The following is a 15,727-nucleotide window of genomic DNA, read 5'->3' on the forward strand; positions in this document are numbered from 1 at the left end:
AAGTGTATTTTGAAGAACACCAGGTTTTTAATTTGATGAAGCCCAATTTACCTAATTTTCCTTTTATGCATTGTTTCTGGTGTCATAAGTAAGAAATCTTCACTTAATCTGAGGCTGCACATGATTCTTCCTGTTTTCTCCTAGTTTTATAATTTTAGGTTTTACCATTAGAACTATGAATCATTTTGTGTTAATTTTTTAAAAGATTTTATTTATTTATTTGAGAGAGAGACAGAGAGAGCACACGCAGGGGAAGGGGCAGAAGGAGAGGGACAAGCAGACTCCCCATTTGAGTAGGGAGCCCGATGCAGGGCTTGATCCTAGGACCCTGAGATCATGACCTGACCCAAAACCAAGAATTGGATGCTCAACCGACTGAGCTACCCAGGAGCCCCTGCAATGTAGTTTTTTCTAAATGGATATTTAATTGTTCCTGTATCATTGTTGAAAGGACTATCTTTTCCACCTAATTGCATTTATATCTTTGCCAGAACTCAGCTGTCCATATAAGTGTGGGTCTATTTCTGGATTCCACATTCTCTTCCACTAATCTATCTTATGACAATACTACAGTGTCTTAATTACTTAGCTTTATCACAAATCTTGAAATCAAATAGTACTAGTCCTTAAAGTTAATTATTTTTCAATGCACTATTACCATCGCATGTCTTTTTCATTTTCAAATGAATTTTAGAATCGATTACTCTTTATATATTAAAATTTTTTGCTGGGACCTTGAATTTATAGATCAATTTGGGGAGAATTAATATCATAACAACATTGACTCTTCCAACCCATGAACATGTTCCTCTCCGTTACTCAGTTCGGCTGTAATTTATCTCAGGAATGTTCTGTGGTTTTTAGTGTACACTTTTTTTTTTTACAAGATTTTTATTTATTTGTCAGAGAGAGAGCAAGAGAGAGAACAAGCAGGGGGAGAGGCAGGCAGAGGGAGAAGAAGGCTCCCCGCTGAGCACGGAGCTTGATGTGGGACCTGATCCCAGGACCCCAAGATCATGACCTTAACCGACTGAGCCACCCAGGTGTCCCTAGTGTACACTTTTTAAAAAACATTTTTTGTCATATTTAACCCTAAGTTTTACACATTTCTATGGTGTTAAATTTTTGTTAATTTCAAAGGTCTCTTCTTTGTTACTAGAAATATGACTGATTTTTGAATATACACCTTGGGTCCTGCAAACTTGCTAAATTCACTTATTAGTTCTACTTTGTTGTTGTTGATCCTAGATCCTAGAGAATCTATTTTCTACATACATGATCAAGTAGTCTGCAAATAAAAAGAGTTTGTCTTCTTTCTTTCTGCCAATATAGACACCTTTACTTGGTCTTCCTTCCTTCCTTCCACCCTCCCTTCTTCCCTTCCTTTTCTCCTTATTGCACTGGCTGGAACCTCCAGCACAATAATGAATTGAGGTGGTAAGAGTGTGCATGCTTGTCTTGTTCTCGATCTGAATAGAGAGCATTCTGGCTTTCACTTTGAAGTATGATGTCAGCTGTAGGTTTTTCTAGATGCCCTTAATTAGATTGAGGAGTTCTATTTTATTCCCAGATTGATGAGAGTTTTTTTTAATGAAGTATATGGCATAGAAATCCTCCTTCTAGGTATTTACCCTAGAGAAATGAAAACATATGCTCACACAATTATCTGTACATGAATATTTATAGCTGACTTATTAGTAATTGCTAAAAACTTGAAACATGTCCAATGTCCTTCAACAGATGAATGCATCACCGTGGTACACACATCCATACTATGGCAAACTTTAGAGCACCTGGGTGGCTCAGCTAGTTAAGCATCTGCCTTCCGCTCAGGTCAAGATCCCAGGCAAGCCCCACGTCCGGCTCCCTGCTCAGTCTGCTTCTCCCTCTCCCTCTGCCCCTTCCCCGTGCTCATACTCTCTCAAATAAAGTTTTTAAAATATATATACATATTTAAAGCGATAGAAATATATATATGTGTGTATATATATCTGGATATATATATACACATACCTGGATATATATATATATAAAGATACCAAAAAAAGCTCTCTAGAGAGAGAGGGGTCCCCACAGGGTCGCCAGTGAGGGCCTTTAGGGTTGGTCTTTTATAGAAAGCTAAAAGGAAACTTAAATCCTTTTAACATCTCTATTATAACACCTTCAATGGCTTACTTCCTTTTTAGGGGTTGGTTATTCTTTGTTGGTCACAGTTGATTATCACCCACCACACACGACATACCCCCGCACACCTAGGGCAGGGCAGGGCAGGGTGGTCCCCCCACCCCACACACCTTAAAATATATATATATTTTAAAGTGGCCCCATGATCCCGACCTCCTGATGATGCCTTTGAGTGTGCATGGGGGCTGTGAATTGCTTTTAACAAAGAGAATATGACAGAGGTGATGGAATGCCACTCCTGAGATTATGTTACATTAAGCATATCTCCATCTTGCAGACTGACTCCTCTACCTCTCCCACTGGCCATGAAGAAGCAAGCTGCAGTACTGAACTACATATGGACAAGGCAACACAGCAGAGAACTGCCAGCAATCTTGATACCAAATTAAGAGATTCTTATCACCATACCTCTTTCTATTGAAAGACCATTGTGCATTATCCTTTAAATTTGCTGCTTTGGATTACGTTGGCTAGTATTTGAAGTTTTCCCTTTATGCAGCAAGGCAACCTCATCTACAACCAGTGGTGTAATACTTCTTTGGCTGAGAGGTTCAAAAATAAGCATGAACTAGCAGGAAAATGTGTTCACAGAATCTCACTCGAGTGGCGTCAAGAGACAAGGTCCGCAAAGGATACAGCGGGACTGAGACTGAGGGGTGGAAAGGGCAAAATGGAATGGACTCTCACCCAAACCACAGGTGAATGGCCGGCAGAGACGGTGTACCCCTGAGGGAATCCTCAAAACCAGAGTATCTGGCCCTATCTTCTCCACGTGAACCCGCTCCGCCCTCACCACAAAAGACCCGGTGTTTTGGGCTCCTCCCCTGGCCCCGCCCCTCGCATGCCGCCCGCCCACCTGGGGCCACGGCCCCGCCCCTCCATTCTGACCCCGCCTCCTCGAGCGGCCATTGGACCTGACACGCCCACGTTCACGCCCATCCTGGTGTCCCGCCCCCGCGCCTGCGCCAAAGCGACCACGGGAGCTAGTGGGCGGAGCCCGAGCCGGACGCGCCCCCGAACCCGGCCCGCCTCCGCGCACACGCACTTCCCGCCACGCCTCCCCACCCACTTCGACCCAGCCCCGCCCAGCCCGGCCCTGCCAGCGCGAGCGCGGCGCGATGGACGGCCGAGTGCAGCTGATCAAGGCCCTCCTGGCCCTGCCCCTGCGGCCCCAGACTCGGCGGTGGAGGAACCCGATTCCCTTCCCCGAGACGTTTGACGGCGACACCGACCGGCTCCCGGAGTTCATCGTGCAGACGGGCGCCTACATGTTAGTGGACGAGACCCTGTTCTCCAGCGATGCGCTGAAGGTGACGTTCCTCATCACCCGCCTCACCGGGCCGGCCCTGCAGTGGGTGATCCCCTACATCAGGAAGGAGAGTCCCCTCCTCAATGATTACCGGGGCTTCCTGGCCGAGATGAAGCGGGTCTTTGGCTGGATAGAGGACGAGGACTTCTAGGCCGGGAGCCCCTCGGGCCGGGGGGCGGGTGCTCGGGGGAGGGTCCGCTGCGCCCGTCGCCACCGCCCAGATGGCCGCGGGCTTCGCCCCGCCACGCCTCCCCCCGCCCAACTCTCACCTCCGCCGCGCTCTCCCCCGCGCTGCAGTCCCCTCCCGCGTAGTGCTTGCCTTTGTTCCAGGAATAGCGCTCCAGGTCCCCGCCGCTGCCTCTGGGCCCCGCTCTGGAGCGCGCCGCCGCCCTCTGCGGCCCGCCGGGCCCCTCCCGTGCACACTTGGACTCGGACCCGCGCTCCAGCTGCGGGCCGGGCTCCCGTTACACGCCGGGCAGACCACCCACAGCCCGGCTACCGCGGGCCGCCTCCGCCAGACTGATCGCCAAGCCTGCAGTGCGCTGCCACTGCCGTCGCCGTCGCCGTCGCCGCCGCCCACCGCGCGCCACCGACGGCCTGCGGCTCAGCCAAGAAATATCTGAGCCGGCCGCGACCCCTGGACAGTGGTTCCAGCAGCTCGTCACCTCCCCCCCGCCCGGAGGGGGCGGCCAGCCTCTGACCTGCAGCGGGACCCGTTCCCCCCTCCTCCCAGAGACCTCTTCTGCTCCTGCCGGATGGCCGCCAGGTCCCAGGGGTGCCTGGCAGCCAAATCCAGCCATTTGTTTTCTTTCTCCTGTGGACCTGTTCGTCCTGCCCAGAACCCAGTTCTCTTCTCAATTCGCAGCTGTCTCTGATGTGTGCCTTTTGTTCCACACAGTCATTAAGCCCTGCACTCTGCCCAGCTCTTCTACACTACCTGGACAAACGTCTTTTCCTCCTTTTCAATAAATGTCAGACGCTATTAAAAAGAAATTGAGTGTCGGTGAATGTGGCACCTCTACCTCCCCCGGTCGGTCCACGGGGTCCGTGTGTCTCGTTCAGCAGGCGTGTCCCCTGCCGTTCTGTGGCTGATGTTGAATCTGGCCTCATGGAACGGAGCGGGTGGTCCTGTGGTGGTGCTGGGGACCGAGACCCCACTGGCCGTCCTTCGGCCCCGATGCTGACTCCTCCGATGCGCTCAGCTCCGTGCCCCTCAGGAAGTGGACCTCCAGCTGAGTCTGGCCCAGGGGATATCAGGAAAAGGCAGCTAGGAGGCTTCTGGGGAACACTTCCTCATTTCCAAAAAGCTGCTTGAAAGCACAACACCTTTCTGTGACAAATCATGAATCCCACACATTTGTTGCTGAACACCTGTCAAATTTTATTGAATCCATTATTCAGGGCAATCAGCAGGATGACGGGTTCTTTAGAAAAAGCATTTACATTTATAAAGCCTTGATTGTGCGAGTAGTAGAGAAGGGAATGCAGAAGTGTGATTGTTAATTTAGCACAAACCTGGCTGATGAACTACAGGACAATAAAACTGCAAGTTTCTCTTTTCCTGCGGAAAAGGAAAACTGTCACTTCTTACTGTTGTCTTCACGCTAACCTCTGAAATCTACAGTGCTGAGAAAAGCCTCGGCTACCTTGTCTATGGCTGGAAAAGTTAAGTATCCCCTTAGAGTCAGAAAAGGTGGGCTTATAAAGCAGTACTTGGTCAACTCTGCCACATTTCTAATTTGGGTGATTTTTCAAGAACATGCAAAGGAATCCATCATACCAGTGTTTTTGTACTTTTCCCCTTCTCTCCATCTCTCTTCTTTTAAATAGGTAAACTGCTGTACATGTGCAGTTGTTCATACGCTATACAGGGAGCTAGAGGAACATCTGTGTTATGTATATGATAATGTTTTTGTTCCAAGAAATCACGGAAGCATCACTTACTTTCAGTTTGGCATGTAATAGATCAAAGTCTTGAAATCAGAGGTTATTTTTTAGTTACTTAATAAGATAAAGTTGTTACAGTTCACAGAGTTCTTGAAACAATTGAAAGCTGGCTAATATGAGGTCCGAAGTCGAGGTGCTAGCTGTAGGCTTTCCTGCATGGGTTTCAAGGATGGCTCTGTTCAGTATATTCACTGTTTGGTTTTAAACATAGACCCTGCCCACGTGGTTTGGAAAGTGTTTGGAAACAGCTTATATAATCGGTCTAGCATATTCCCTATGATCTGTGTCCACCTGGCTGGAGAAGTAGGTAGAATGGGCAGGGACTTCCAGGTATCCTTCCAACAATGTCCTTAAGCCCCCTTCCTCTCCCAACAAAAATGCCCTGCAGTTCTCTTCCTCCACCAGCATGGCTCTGTCAGGGATCATTCCTTCATCTACTCTAGTTGTATCATCCCCAGTCATCTTTCATGCTGAAAATGTCTCAGAGAGGGTCTTAGTTTGCAAGAATCAATCATGCACACTTTAGCGAGAGTCCATAAAGGGACAAAGGAATGGCATTTGCAAGGAAGGAAGGTGGTTCTTTCTCATTACTTTGCCATTCAACCCCTCTGCCTTGCAATTGTCATTCTGTTTCCCTGACCTCCTTCTAGCTCTCGACTCAATACCCACTGAGAAGCCTTACCTTAGAAGGAGGGAGCGTTGTGAAGACTGACGAAACGGAAGATGACTATAAGAGACAAGAGAGAAATGCAATTACCCTTTTATTTATCTATTGGTGGTGGTTGGGGCCAATAATGACTTGAAACCCGTAATTAAGACAACATTACACAAATTTTGTGACAGTGAAATCCACAAAAATTTTCAATGGAAACGAGGTTGACTTTGGGTGGTTCCATGTACTGAGTCTTGGTCTCAGGGGAATCATAGTAGAATACAGTCGTGAAATGGCTCTCCTCCCTTAACCCCAGAGTGCTGAGTGTACCCCCGTATCCAGAGGCAGCCCTAGGGCAGAGACAGAGTAGGGAGAGAATTCCAAATGGACCCTTCGAGAGTACTTCGAGAGTACCACGGATCTGTCTGTCCACCAGAGACTTGGAGCCTACGGGCCAAGCTGAGAGAGTACCAGAAATCTGAGGCGCCCTGCTCCAGGAGCATTTGCAGGGCTCTCCTACCCTGCTTCCTTCTTCGGGGGTCGAGACAGGGCTTTGTCTTCCATCATGAAGCCTCTGTGACTACTTAGGTACTTCACCAAGCTGTCCTGAACAGTAATAAGTCTAAAATGAAGTCCCACATCTCATGGGACCAGGTGTGGAAAGGACAGAGCTCAATCAACACACTCAATGAAATAAAGTAAAATGAAAGCCCGTCATGATCTCAAACCATTGAATGGCCTGAGGCAATGGTCACGACTGAACAGTAAGGAAAAAAACCAGTCTGCTGAACAATCAAAACCTAGCCAGGCCAGCAATAGCCCCTCGATCTTAACACCACTGCAGCTTATCACCAAATCCGTACTGCAAGGACCCGGATTTGGCATTTCTGTTTGTGTGCAGGGGCGGGGGGGGGGACCCTCAACATTGTGATGAAGAGTGTGGTTAAGAGAAGCCCCTTTGACCTGGACCCAAAGTTCCTTCCCTTTCCTTTACTTCCTTTGGCCCTCTTGCTGGTTGTACCGACGTCCCCCACTCATCCCGAGTGTTCTTCACGCCCGCGCTCTGACGGGCCCCTCATAGACAGTCACCAAATCCATTCTGCCCTGGTTCTCACTTCAGTGGGTCCCCTCTTCTCCAGCGCCGAGCCACCAGCCCCAATCCCAGTCACCTGCCCTGCTTAGTCCTGGGATGACAGGTGCCCCGCCGCCAGGGCCCAGCTGCTTCTGGAACCTCTTTTCTCTTCCTGCTGTTGGTGTTTCTCTATGTCCGACGGCAGCTGAGAGCTGTTGTCAGATAACCAAAGGGGAACACTCAGTATTTCAGCACCCCTTTGGACCTACAGATACAGTAATATGCCTGTGAATTTGGGCCTCGATGTAAAGACTGCAGTAGAGCCTGTCCCGTAATCTGAGTAGAAGACGCCTCTTCCCTCGAAGCAGACACGTTCTTAGTAAGATCACTAGGAGAGATTCCTAAAATTAATACATAGATCGAAGTCCATATAACACATTAACCATTTTGACCTGTCCAAATCTCACTCCAGAAAGATTGTTTTCAAGTTATATTCTCGCTAGTAATGTGAAGGAATATCTCTTTGCCTCTGTTATTAAATTTTTACTTTTCAAGTAAGATGCAGTGTCCCAAAGATAGTCCTTCCCACAGCAAAACGCTCTCTTTTTTTTTTTTAATTTTTTTTTTAAGATTTTTTTATTTATTTATGTGACAGAGAGACAGCCAGCGAGAGAGGGAACACAGCAGGGGGAGTGGGACAGGAAGAAGCAGGCTCATAGCGGAGGAGCCTGATGTGGGACTCGATCCCGGTACGCCAGGATCACGCCCTGAGCCGAAGGCAGACGCTTTAACGACTGCGCTACCCAGGCGCCCCAAAACGCTCTCTTTTGACCTGCTTCGCCTCTGTCACCAAAAAGATGAGGCTTTTTTTTAAGATTTGATTTATTTATTTGAGAGAGAGAGAGAGCATACAAATGAAAGAATGAGAGAGCACGAGCAGGGGGAGGAGCAGAGGGAGAAGCAGACTCCCCACTGAGCAGAGAGCCCGATGCGCCCCAAGGTGAGGCTTTTAGAAAATAATTACTCTTTCCCTCTCTTCTCCTCTCCTCTACCTTACCATAATCAAGACAGTTGGAAGCCTTAGCCTTCCACTTTTCAACCCCAGTCTCGTCCCCCCAGTGATGGGGCTGGAAAAGACAGATGACACCGGAAAGTATGGGGATAATTCAGCTAGGAATTTTTGTCATTTTTAGGTCTCTATAAGGAGCAGTATTTAACTTATAATGTGAAAGCCTATCAACCCACTTTCAGATATTGGATGTTAAATGACATTTTAGGGATGAAGACGATGGTGAAGTTAAATTTAGACCTTTTCAAAATCCAGGGAGGTCTATCTACAAACACTGAGCTGTCCTCATCTACCCAAAAGAAGAAATACAAGGATATTCAAGTAATAAGTTAGCAGAGTTGCCAAGTACAATGCTGAATGAAAAAGAAAGAACAACGGCCCATAAGGTATTGAGAGAAGATAAAAGGATCAGACATTAAACAAAACTTCAGATGCCACCACCCACAAATTTGGAGCCTGCATTCACATTCACCAAGAAATCTTAAGCAGGAGATTTAGTCTAAAGTGATTTTGGGGGCGCCTGGGTGGCTCAGTCGTTGAGCGTCTGCCTTTGGCTCAGGGCGTGATCCCGGCGTTCTGGGATCGAGCCCCACATCACGCTCCTCCGTTGGAAGCCTGCTTCATCTTCTCCCACTCCCCCTGCTTGTGTTCCCTCTCTCGCTGGCTGTCTCTCTCTCTGTCAAATAAAAAAAAAATCTTAAAAAAAAATAAAGTGATTTTGAACTGGTCCTGTAGAGAATATAAGGTTAAGGTCAAGGGATATGAGGAACGCCTGGGTGGCTCAGTTGGTTAAGGGTCTGTCTTTGGCTCAGGTCATGATCTCAGGGTCCTGGGATTGAGCCCTGCTTCTGGCTCCCTGTTCAGCCAGGAGTCTGCTTCTCCCTCTCCCTCTGCCTCTGCCTGCCACTTCCCCTGCTTCTGCTCATTCTCTCTCTCTCTCTCAAATAAATAAATAAAAATCTTTGAAAATAAAAAAAAGTTAAAGAATAGGAACATTCAAATTGACTTTCAGTTTGAAGGATGATCTATAATCCTCTACTCCAGTTTGTTCTATCTTCACGGAATCACACAGATGGCCTATCTTGGGCCCCAAAGTTGGTTAGGTAACGCCTTGACTGTTCCCATCTTTCTCAGCTCTTTTCTGTACTATCATTACTTGGATGGAAGTATCCCCCTGGCTGGATCCAGAGTTCCTCTCACTTCAACCACCAAGTCAGCTTCCAAATGAGTTGAACAGATCTTCTGTGTCTGTCCAGTTTTAGCGGGTCGTTAGACCACTGAGTGCATTGAGAAGGACGCTCTTGGGCACCCCTGGAACCTCAGACCACTACGGGCCATTTAAACCCACTATTTAATGAATTGACATTCACACAATTTGTGTGATCAAGGCCCCAAAGGTGAGGAGCAAAGAATTTGCTATGTGAGTAGCCATAACATCAGGGCCAGCGCCGCCCACTCTGCCTACAAGAAACCATGCTAATATCTAATGCTTAAAAGTAATGAAGACTCATGTGTATTAAGCTCCTAATACGTATAAAGAAATGTTAGATGTGCCTTGTGCACATGACTTTATTTCATCATCGTCTTAAGATGAAGTCCATGCTTCCATCTACTCTTTCAGAATAGTGCAGACAGAAGGAGAAACAGGCATTTGCAAACAAAAGAATATACTCCAGGTATTTTAAGCAGGTATATTTAAGTACTTATGCAAATAACTATAAGAAGGGCTGGAGGGGCTGACTCTAGCTGTCATATTATTTCTCATGGTATTAAGAATATTAAAACTAACGCCCACTGAAGCAGATGCTATTAACATTCTGTCTTTCTCCCCCTTGGAACTCTTAACCATGCTCATACCCATCAGCTTATCTTGTGTTCTTCCGGCCAATGTGTCTGCCCACAGGCTACCAGCCTCCCCTTTGTCTGCAAGCAGGAAGAGCCAGGAGCTAGTAATTTAAGTTCTCCAGAGAGCAGGCTTTGGCTGATGACTGATGGATGTGTAGTTATAAAAGCCTTAGCTCTCAAGTCCCTGATGAGGACAAGTCTGAGGTGTGACCTACTTGTCTGTAGAGTTCCCCTATCGGATTTGGTCAAGTGACCCTCTGTGGGACTTTGGTCGATATCAAGGTATTGCTTGGCTTTCTTCCTTTACTCCCCGTTAGTGTATTTTTATATGGACCACTTCTTGATCTATCACTTTTACATGAATTCTTGGTCAAAGTCAGCTTACGGGGAATCCAATCTAAACGCACTGCCAAGTTGTTTTCCAAAATATTTCTTGGGGAGCCTGGGTGCCTCAGTTGGTTAAGTGTTCAGCTCAGGTCATGATCCCAGAGTCCCGGGGTCTAGTCCTGCATGGGGCTCCTTGCTCAGCGAGGAGCCTGCTTCTCTCGCTCCCTCTGCCTGCCACTCCCCCTGCTTGTGCTCTCTGTCTCACTCTCTCTCTCTGACAAATAAATAAATAAAATCTTTAAAAAAATAAAACCTTAATTTAACTTTCACTTTCATATTTTCTCTATAACCCGTACTGAATTAATTTTTATGTATGCTTGGAGGTGGGGGCCAATGATTACTTTTTAAATGTGGTTATCTAATTGACCTAATACCATTTATTGAGAAGACCATTCTTTCCCCTACTGAATCGAGGTGGTGTCTTTGTCATAAATCTGGTTTTCATATAAGTGTGGATTTCTCTTTTATATTTTTATTTTTTTAAAGATTTTTTATTCATTGCGAGAGACAGAATGAGCAAGACTACAAGCAGGGGAGACGGTCAGAGGGAGAGGGAGAAGCAGACTCCCCACTGAGCAGGGAGCCGCATCCCAGGACCCTGGGATCACAACCTGAGCTGAAGGCAGACGCTTAACCGACAGAGACACCCAGGCACCCCTAAAGATTTTATTTTTAAGTAACCTCTACACCAGACGTGGGACTCCAACTCACAACGCCGAAATCAAGAATCACGTGCTCCATCAACTGAGACAGTCGGGCACCTCAAGTGTGGCTTTCTTTCTGGATCGGTTCTTATATTCCATTTGTTGATCTATCCTTGCACTAATACCACATGCTTTAATTTCTGGGTTTGTTTTCTTTTCTTTTTCCTTTCTTTCTCTTCCTTCCTTCCTTCCTTCCTTCCTTCCTCCCTCCCTCCCTCCCTCCCTTCCTTCTCTTTCTTTTCTTTCTTTCTTTTCTTTCTTTTACAGTAAGCCTTGAACTGGTAGTGTAAGCCATCTAGCTTTGTATTTCTTCCGCAATATTAACTTGGCCACCTTTGCCAAGATTCCTTGCCTTTCCATATATGTTACTCATTCCCATATCTTAGAGTCACTTACCCCTTTCTCTCATGGTTAGTACTTTATGTATCCTGTTTAAGATACGTTTGCCTAAGCTAAGATCATGGAGATATCCTCTTGTATTTTTTCCTAAATGCTGCTTGATTTTTATTGGAATTACACTGAATCTAGAAATAAATTTGGGGAGGATATATACTGTAACAATTTTGAACCTTTCAATTCATTACCCTCTTACCTTCTTCCATTTATTTTATTTAACTTAGCTCAGAAATATTTTGCAGTTTTCAGTGTTAAAATATTGCAAATCTTTTGCAGATTTATTCCTAGGTATTTAATAATGTATAATACCATCATAAGTGGGATTATTTTAAGATTTTATTTTTTTAAAGATTTTATTTATTTATTTGACAGAGATAGAGACAGCCAGCGAGAAAGGGAACACAAGCAGGGGCAGTGGGAGAGGAAGAAGCAGGCTCCCAGAGGAGGAGCCTGATGTGGGGCTCGATCCCATAACGCCGGGATCACGCCCTGAGCCGAAGGCAGACGCCCAACCGCTGTGCCACCCAGGCGCCCCTAAGATTTTATTTTTTAAGTGGTCTCTACATCCTACATGGGTCTTGAACTCACAACCCTGAGATCAAGAGTCACATGCTCTACTCACTGAGCCAGACAGGCTCCTGGTTTGTTTGAATTTTCAACGTGCACTGTCATATCTTTAAATAATGGCTTTTATTTCTTTTCCAATCTCAATACCCTTTATTTCCTTTTATTGACTAGCGGCACTGGCTAAGACCGCCAAGACATTGTGAACAAAAATGGTGATAGTGGACAATCCTGTCTAGTTTGTGACCTCAGAGGAAAAGCATTTGGTACTTAACCATTAAATATTATCTTAGTGGTAGTTTTTTCTAGATATACTTCATCATTTTAATGAACTTACTGTCAAATGATTTCTTAAAAATTATATATGCATAGTCATGCATATGTATAAGCCCATATAGGTTTATATATGTATATATAGTGATGCATATGATTCAGAAAATATACGTTGCCTCTATCTTACAGGTGGATACGGAGATAAATAGAGAAAGAAATGCTGAATGGGGTAAAAGGACATGGGAGTTGCTTGAAGTATTCTTGCAACTTTTGTGAATTTTAAAATTATTATCTACACTTTAAAGAGAAGACAAGAGGGGGGGAAGGACCAGTGGAAATGTATATATGTGTGTATATGAGTGTTCATTTTCCTACTGGTAATACTTATGTTGTTTCCAGTTTTCAGCTACTGCAAACAGTGCTTCTGTTTATGGTCCTGTAGGCATTCACTTCTGCGGAGCCCCTTACCAAGCGTGCGACTGACGCTGCAATCCAGCCCCCAACCGAGCCCACCAAGCCAGACAATAGGACTGCATCCACACTTACTAAGGGGTGGCTCTTTCTTTTAAGCTTGAAAATACGATCGGCTTGCCCCACTGTGCACACGAGGCGGCTTTCACCACCAGGGGGCACCTTTTATTAATTTCGACAAAGGAGCCCTACAGACAGCTTTGCAGAGATCTTAACCGTACACACATTTTTTTTTTCAGATGCTGCAGTCAACATCCTTATTGGAATTGCTTGTTGGTCGGGCATGTATGGCATAAACTTTACAAGGGATTGTCACATTCATCTCCAATTTCGTTGCACACTGTCACAAGCTTTTTATAAGAATTCTTATTTCCCCATATCCCTTCAACACTTGATGTTGTCGTTATGGTTACTTTTGCCAATCGAATAGTTTTGAAGTGGGACTCCATTTTTGTTCTATTTAAAATCTGTCTGGGAGCTTCCTGGTTGGCGAACATGTGGGGATTTGGGGAGAATGGCGCACTCTGATCGGGCCTGGAAGCTCGGCGCCCCTTGCTACAGACCTTGCATTCTTCCCTCCGGCTGTTCCTGAGTTACAGCCTTCAACCCTCAGAACTGTGAGAAATAAATGTCTGTTGTTTAAGTTAAACACACACACACACCCAACTCTGATCACTAATGTGATTGCGCATCTTTTCAAATGTGCCTCACAAGCCTCCCTGGTGGTCTAGCGGTTAGGGTTTGGCGCTCTCAAATGTGCCTCACTTGGAATTGATTGTCCATGTATCTTTTGAGTATCTTTCATTTGTCCTTCTGTAATTACTCTCCCCCACCCTACTTTGTGCCCAGGAGGCTGACCTTTTTGGACTGCGTGAATGACTTCCTTGCCAAGTGAATGACTTCCTTGCCAAGTGAAGGACTTCCTTGCCAAGTGAAGGACTTCCTTGCCAAGTGAAGGACTTCCTTGCCCTTTGGCTTCTGGTTGGTTGAGTTCGTTGAGTCGTTGAATTGTTGAGATCCTTGGGTTCTGGTTGAGTTTGGCCAATGAGAGAGCTTCATCTCTATCAGACGGAGAGGTGACTGCGGCTGAGTTTCTTAACCAAAGACCACAAGTGCTCTCCAGGGATTCTCTTTAATGTTTATTTTAAAATCATTATTGATTGTATTGAAGCATGGTTGACACACAACGTTACACTAGTTTCAGGTGTACAACATAGTGATTGGACAAGTCTATACGTTCTGCTGTGCTCCCCACAAGTGTGGCTGCCATCTGTCCCCATACAGCGCCATTACAATACCACCTACTATATTCCCTATGCTGTGCCTTTCATCCTTGGGACTTATTCCTTCCCAAACCGGAAGCCTGCACCTCCCACTCCCCTTCACCCATGTTGCCCATCCCCCTATCCTCCTCCCCTCTGGCAACCATCAGTTTGTTCTCTGGATTTCTGCTTTTTTGTTTCTTTGTTCCTTTGTTTTTTGGATTCCGCATATAAGTGAGATCATACGGTACTTGTCTTTCTCCGTCTGATTTATTTCACTCAGCTTAATACCCTCCAGGTCCATCCATGTCCTGGCAGGGATTCTCTTTTATAGCTATTGTGTTCGGATAACTACGCCCTGCTTAACCCCTTCGTGATTTGCTGGGAGGTCACAGCTCCCCACCATTGCCAGCCTCGGGGCATCTCAAAATGTCTTGTTGGTGTCAGTTTTGGTCAGCTATTGCTCCAATAATGGCATATAAGGAATTCCTCAAAACTTAAAAGTCACCTGTTCTCCTTGCTCCTGTGCTCTGGGCTGTCTGGGGCTCTTCCTCAGCAGGATGCAGTTAGGGTGGGCTTGGCTCTGGGCTGCAAATTGTGTTCAGATCTGCTCCACGTGAATCACTGTGTGGCGCAGTGTAAAGTGTCAGCGGCTATCTGGCGCCAGCTCGTCTCACGGCAATCAGGGCAAGGGGACCAGCCAAACCACACAAGCACGTTGACATCCTGTGTTCGCTCCCCTCGCACTGATAAAAGCAAGAGCATGACAAAGCCTAGACTTAGAGGAGCAGGTAGGTACACTCCCTCCTGAGAGTGGGGGGGGGAGTGGGTATTTGCAGAACAATGATCCAATCACAATTTCCTCTAACCATACCCACACCATTTCGTAGTCCCTTCATTTACTTCTCCTCTGTGACCCCACTTGTGTGTACCATCTGTTTCTTGTTGGGACCCTGATTAACACCATATCGTCCTCACAAGTTTCTATAGATTTTTCCAGTTTTCAGGGACATGCAGTACCCCTCCCATTTTAGTACAATCTTTCTGCTTTCCTTCCTTGTGTGGGTCCTTCTCCCCAAAGGCCCTACCCTATCTCGGGCACCAACCCTTTCCCACCTCTTATGACTCATGCTAACAACTTAGTGTGTTTATTTCTATAGTTTTCTTCATACCTAGCCAGTCGTGTGTGTGCACGCGTGGGCGTGGGCATTCATATGCCAGCGTTTTTGAGTTATTTAACAACAGAAACACGGTGCAATTTTCCACATATTCTGTTTCTTACTTAAAATCTTGCCAAATCTCCCCAAATCAGCTGGCATAGATCTTTCTTATTCCTTGAACATGCTGAATTATGTTCCATCAGGCTGGCTCCTTTCCCCAACTGGTAAGTGAAGTTAAAGCTATACAGTACCGCCCAGACCCCACCTTCAGGACTGAGGTTCTCCTCCCCCAGCTGCTAGAGCCCAGGCTGCCGCGAGCCATAGCTCAATCACTCCCCAGGAGTTACTATGGCTTGAAGGGAGCTGCCTTGCCCAGGGGTACCCTGTGGCCTTCAGGTAAGACCATATCCAGTGACTAGTCAATGTGGTGGT

This window comes from Ursus maritimus, assembly GCF_017311325.1.
Source record: "Ursus maritimus isolate PB19 chromosome X unlocalized genomic scaffold, ASM1731132v1 scaffold_X1, whole genome shotgun sequence".
In the NCBI taxonomy this organism is placed as follows: domain Eukaryota; kingdom Metazoa; phylum Chordata; class Mammalia; order Carnivora; family Ursidae; genus Ursus; species Ursus maritimus.